This window comes from Mobula hypostoma, chromosome 15 (genome assembly GCF_963921235.1).
Source record: "Mobula hypostoma chromosome 15, sMobHyp1.1, whole genome shotgun sequence".
Taxonomy (NCBI): Eukaryota; Metazoa; Chordata; class Chondrichthyes; order Myliobatiformes; family Myliobatidae; genus Mobula; species Mobula hypostoma.
Window position 1 is genome coordinate 19,025,979 of NC_086111.1, and position 6,111 is coordinate 19,032,089.

The following is a 6,111-nucleotide window of genomic DNA, read 5'->3' on the forward strand; positions in this document are numbered from 1 at the left end:
GTCTGTCTCCATCAAATCAGAATTGTCCATGGCCCCTATTTAACAGATACAATATCATTTTCACCGGAGAGCTGAACGCACGTGGCGCGCTGCTATCTTCTCCTCCTGCCAAGTTAAGGCTGGGCCTCCTGAAGATATCACGGATCGTGGGGAGGGATGGGCCCATGATGTTTTGTCATATGATGATGTTACCATACATACACTTTGTGGTGATAATAGATTCAAGTTTCTAGTTTATTTGTCATGTGTAATTTGAAACATACAGTGAAATGCGTCATTTGTGTTAGCAACCAATATGCCCGAGGGTGTGCTGGGGGCAGCCCACAAGTGTCACCAAATATTCCAGTGCCATCATCATCATATCCGCAATGTTCAGCAGAACACAGAACGAGCAACAACAACAACATCAAAAACAAGCCCCGTTCTTCCCTCCCGCCCATAAGTATGAACATGCACAGTCCGATAAGCCGAGGGCAGGCCTTCAGCTACACCCTCCAGCAGGCATGCACTCAGGCCTGCAGACACTGAGCTTCAACCTCCCCAGCAGATCCACAGACTTGGCTCCGGCCAATGGGCCTTGACTTCAGGACTTCCAAATACATCTTCGGGCTTCAATCCTCGGTATTGATCCCTGGGCATACTGATCACCGAGCACCTGGCCTCGAACTCTGGGCTTGCCGATGGCGTGACCCTGAACGCTAGGCCTCGAACTCCGATCTCACTGAGTCACAAACCCGGGAGTCCTCGGAACTCATTCTTCCTGCCTGCACGGAAGTCTGGCTCCAGAACCCTCTGACAACTGGCTGACCTGAGGGTGAATCCCTGTCCAATTTCTGCAAGTCCAACATCCGTCTGATATCTAACAAAGGGTGCCCCATGTCCATGTCTCTTGTTTTTGAATAGCAAAAGAAGACCATCAATTGGAGAAAAGATAATTAAGGAAGGCTCAAGACAAAATGGCCAATCTGCAATGTAGAATTATGGTGATAAATATTTAAAACTATTCAAGAGAGTGCAGGAAAAAAATTCTGCCAAAAGGAACAAACTTAACACTCAGTGCACTCCATAGAACAATGAGAACGTGAGGGAACAACAGCGGGCAAAGAGGGAGACATATTATGTATAGAAATACTGGAAGCACTCAGTAAGTCAGGCAACATCTGCGGGAGGAGAACGAGTTAATAATTTGGGTTACAGGCCCAGCTGCAAGGCACGTACACTGAGAGCAGGAGAGCCTGTCATAAGATTGAGCGTGAAAGAGTTCAGAGGAATGGAGTAAAAGAAAATCACCTCGAAAGGCAAATAGGGAACCAGTCAACAGCTATGAAACTCTAAAAGCAGTAAAAACAACAAAGTGAAATATCTTTCAGACGCAAGAATGAGAACTGGAAGGTTGAGATTGGCTGTTAGTGGAAAGCCAGGGCAAACCACAGAGAGAGAGAGAGAGAGAGAGAGAGATGGCAGAAATATTAATTTCAGTATTGATTAGTGAAAAGGATGGACCCAACACAGAGTGATTTAATGAATAATAAGCGTATTTAAAAGAGCAAAGGGGGCTCATTAAATAATCGGATTTAAAAGGTGCAAAACTCCTAATGGGTTCCATCTACACGTATCAAAATAATCTATGGTAGAGATTGCAAAGGCATTATCGCACATATTTAATGATTTATTAGAATAAGAGGTGCAGTACCAGAGAACTGACAGCCAGCTAAGCTAATAAGTATATTTAAGATGGGGGACGTTACCTGTTTGGGGGTGTTATAGACCAACCAACTTGTTATTAAACATCTCTTAATATAGAGTGGAAGAACATCGAGAGATAAAACATTTTGTATAAAGAGTTAATCCTGTCCCTAAGAATCTTCTGTAATAATTTCCAAATCACTAATGCAAGTCTCACCAGCCTATAATTTTCTGGTTTGTTCCTGTTGCCCTTCTTAAACAAAAGAGCAGCATTGGTTATTCTCCAGACTTTTGACATCTCACGTATGACTAAAGAGGATACAACAATCTCTATCAATCTTCTTTCTTGCTACTCTCAGTATCCCATCAGGCACTGGAGACTTGTGCAATTTAATGTTTTTCAAGGTGTCTAACACCTTTGCCTTCTTAATATCGATAAATCCTAGGATATCACCATACCTGTCCCTACTCTCACCTTCCTTTTTCTCCTTGATGAATACTGATATGAAGAACTCATTAAAGACTCACTAACTTCCTCCACGGCATGGATTCCCTCCTTTTTTCTTGAGAAGACCTACCCTTTCCCCAGTCACAGTCTTGCTCCTAACATATGTATAAAATACCTTGGGGTTCACCTTAATACTAATTGCCAAGGATATTTCACGGTTTTTTAAGTCTCTGCTAATTTCTTGTGTGAGTTCCTTTATATTCCTGAAGGATCTTGTCTAATTGCAGCCTCCTAAACCTTACATATGCTTTCTTGTCCCTTTTGACTAAACTTTGAAAAACACTTGTCATCTGAGGTTCTCATTTGTAACAGTGAGCTTACCATCCTTACCGTTTATCCTGTCGTTTTTACATCTTTTCATGGTCTGCCTGCGTATGGTTCCTCTTGTTCCCACTGACTATTGAGAGGCCTAGAGAATACTGTAACTCTGCCACAGTGACCCCACCTTCCTTAATCCAGAGATCTAGGCCATGGCCTCAACGGACAGCACGCAAGATGTCTTCCCTCACCGTTGCCATGACAAGCTTCCTAATCAGTGATTCAACTCCCCATCTCTTTGACATTCCCCTCTGTCACGCAAGAAATGTCAATACCTGCAGCCGCCAATCCAAAGAACGATGCAGCTGGTGATGTCTCACTGGGAGGAAGTGGAAATGAGAAAATATTTCAGAATATTGGCAGAAAATGTGAGGCTCTATAGAAACATAGAAAATAGGTGCAGGAGTAGGCCATTCGGCCCTTCGAGCCTGCACCGCCATTTATTATGATCATGGCTGATCATCCAACTCAGAACCCTGTACGTGCCTTCCCTCCATACCCCCTGACCCCTGTAGCCACAAGGGCCATATCTAACTCCCTCTTAAACATAGCCAATGAACTGGCCTCAACTGTTTCCTGTGGCAGAGAATTCCACAGATTCACCACTCTCTGTGTGAAGAAGTTTTTCCCAATCTCGGTCCTAAAAGGCTTCCCCTCTATCCTCAAACTGTGGCCCCTTGTTCTGGACTTCCCCAACATCGGGAACAATCTTCCTGCATCTAGCCTGTCCAATCCCTTTAGGATCTTATACGTTTCAATCAGATCCCCCCTCAATCTTCTAAATTCCAACGAGTACAAGCCCAGTTCATCCAGTCTTTCTTCATATGAAAGTCCTGCCATCCCAGGAATCAATCTGGTGAACCTTCTTTGTACTCCCTCTATGGCAAGGATGTCTTTCCTCAGATTAGGGGACCAAAACTGCACACAATACTCCAGGTGTGGTCTCACCAAGGCCTTGTACAACTGCAGTAGTACCTCCCTGCTCCTGTACTCGAATCCTCTTGCTATGAATGCCAGCATACCATTCGCCTTTTTCACCGCTTGCTGTACCTGCATGCCCACATTCAATGACTGGTGTATAATGACACCCAGGTATCGTTGCACCTCCCCTTTTCCTAATCGGCCACCATTCAGATAATAATCTGTTTTCCTATTTTTGCCACCAAAGTGGATAACCTCACATTTATCCACATTAAATTGCATCTGCCATGAATTTGCCCACTCACCCAACCTATCCAAGTCACCCTGCATCCTCTTAGCATCCTCCTCACAGCTAACACTGCCACCCAGCTTCGTGTCATCCGCAAACTTGGAGATGCTGTATTTAGTTCCCTCATCCAAGTCATTAATATATATTGTAAACAACTGGGGTCCCAGCACTGAGCCTTGCGGTACCCCACTAGTCACCGCCTGCCATTCTGAAAAGGTCCCGTTTATTCCCACTCTTTGCTTCCTGTCTGCTAACCAATTCTCCACCCACACCAATACCTTACCCCCAATACCGTGTGCTTTAAGTTTGCACACTAATCTCCTGTGTGGGACCTTGTCAAAAGCCTTTTGAAAATCCAAATATACCACATCCACTGGTTCTCCCCTATCCACTCTACTAGTTACATCCTCAAAAAATTCTATGAGATTCGTCAGACATGATTTTCCTTTCACAATCCATGCTGACTTTGTCCGATGATTTCACCGCTTTCCAAATGTGCTGTTATCACATCCTTGATAACTGACTCCAGCAGTTTCCCCACCACCGATGTTAGGCTAACCGGTCTATAATTCCCTGGTTTCTCTCTCCCTCCTTTTTTAAATAGTGGGGTTACATTAGCCACCCTCCAATCCTCAGGAACTAGTCCAGAATCTAACGAGTTTTGAAAAATTATCACTAATGCATCCACTATTTCTTGGGCTACTTCCTTAAGCACTCTAGGATGCAGACCATCTGGCCCTGGGGATTTATCTGCCTTCAATCCCTTCAATTTACCTAACACCACTTCCCTACTAACATGTATTTCGCTCAGTTCCTCCATCTCACTGGATCCTCTGTCCCCTACTATTTCTGGAAGATTATTTATGTCCTCCTTAGTGAAGACAGAACCAAAGTAATTATTCAATTGGTCTGCCATGTCCTTGCTCCCCATAATCAATTCACCTGTTTCTGTCTGCAGGGGACCTACATTTGTCTTTACCAGTCTTTTCCTTTTTACATATCTATAAAAGTTTTTACAGTCAGTTTTTATGTTCCCTGCCAGTTTTCTCTCATAATCTTTTTTCCCCTTCCTAATTAAGCCCTTTGTCCTCCTCTGCTGAACTCTGAATTTCTCCCAGTCCTCAGGTGAGCCACTTTCTCTGGCTAATTTGTATGCTACTTCTTTGGAATTGATACTATCCATAATTTCTCTTGTCAGCCACAGGTGCACTACCTTCCTTGATTTATTCTTTTGCCAAACTGGGATGAACAATTGTTGTAGTTCATCCATGCAACCTTTAAATGCTTGCCATTGCATATCCACCGTCAATCCTTTAAGTGTCATTTGCCAGTCTATCTTAGCTAATTCACGTCTCATACCTTCAAAGTTACCCCTCTTTAAGTTCAGAACCTTTGTTTCTGAATTAACTATGTCACTCTCCATCTTAATGAAGAATTCCACCATATTATGGTCACTCTTACCCAAGGGGCCTCTCACGACAAGATCGCTAATTAACCCTTCCTCATTGCTCAAAACCCAGTCCAGAATAGCCTGCTCTCTAGTTGGTTCCTCGACATGTTGGTTCAAAAAACCATCCCGCATACATTCCAAGAAATCCTCTTCCTCAGCACCTTTACCAATTTGGTTCACCCAATCTACATGTAGATTGAAGTCACCCATTATAACTGCTGTTCCTTTATTGCACACATTTCTAATTTCCTGTTTAATACCATCTCCGACCTCACTACTGCTGTTAGGTGGCCTGTACACAACTCCCACCAGCGTCTTCTGCCCCTTAGTGTTACGCACTCTACCCATATCGTTTCCACATCTTCCCGGCTTATGTCCTTCCTTTCTATTGTGTTAATCTCTTCTTTAACCAGCAACGCCACCCCACCTCCCCTTCCTTCATGTCTATCCCTCCTGAATATTGAATATCCCTGAACGTTGAGCTCCCATCCCTGGTCACCCTGGAGCCATGTCTCTGTGATCCCAACTATATCATAATCATTAATAACAATCTGCACTTTCAATTCATCCACCTTATTACGAATGCTCCTTGCATTGACACACAAAGCCTTCAGGCGCTCTTTTACAACTCTCTTAGCCCTTATACAATTATGTTGAAAAGTGGCCCTTTTTAATGCTTGCCCTGGATTTGTCGGCCTGCCACTTTTACTTTTCTCCTTAGTACTTTTTGCTTCTACCCTCACTTTACACCCCTCTGTCTCTCTGCACTCCCTCTTCAATGCCTCTGCCTTATTGACTGGTAATTTAGGTGAACAATTTTATGGGCAAAGTTTACCGCACTTCCCTGCCATCCCAGTCAGGAGCAGATTTGAGATCTAGAAGGTGGACAGGGTCTTCCTGAGTTACAGGTCTTGCACTGAAGTAACAAAGAATCTCTTG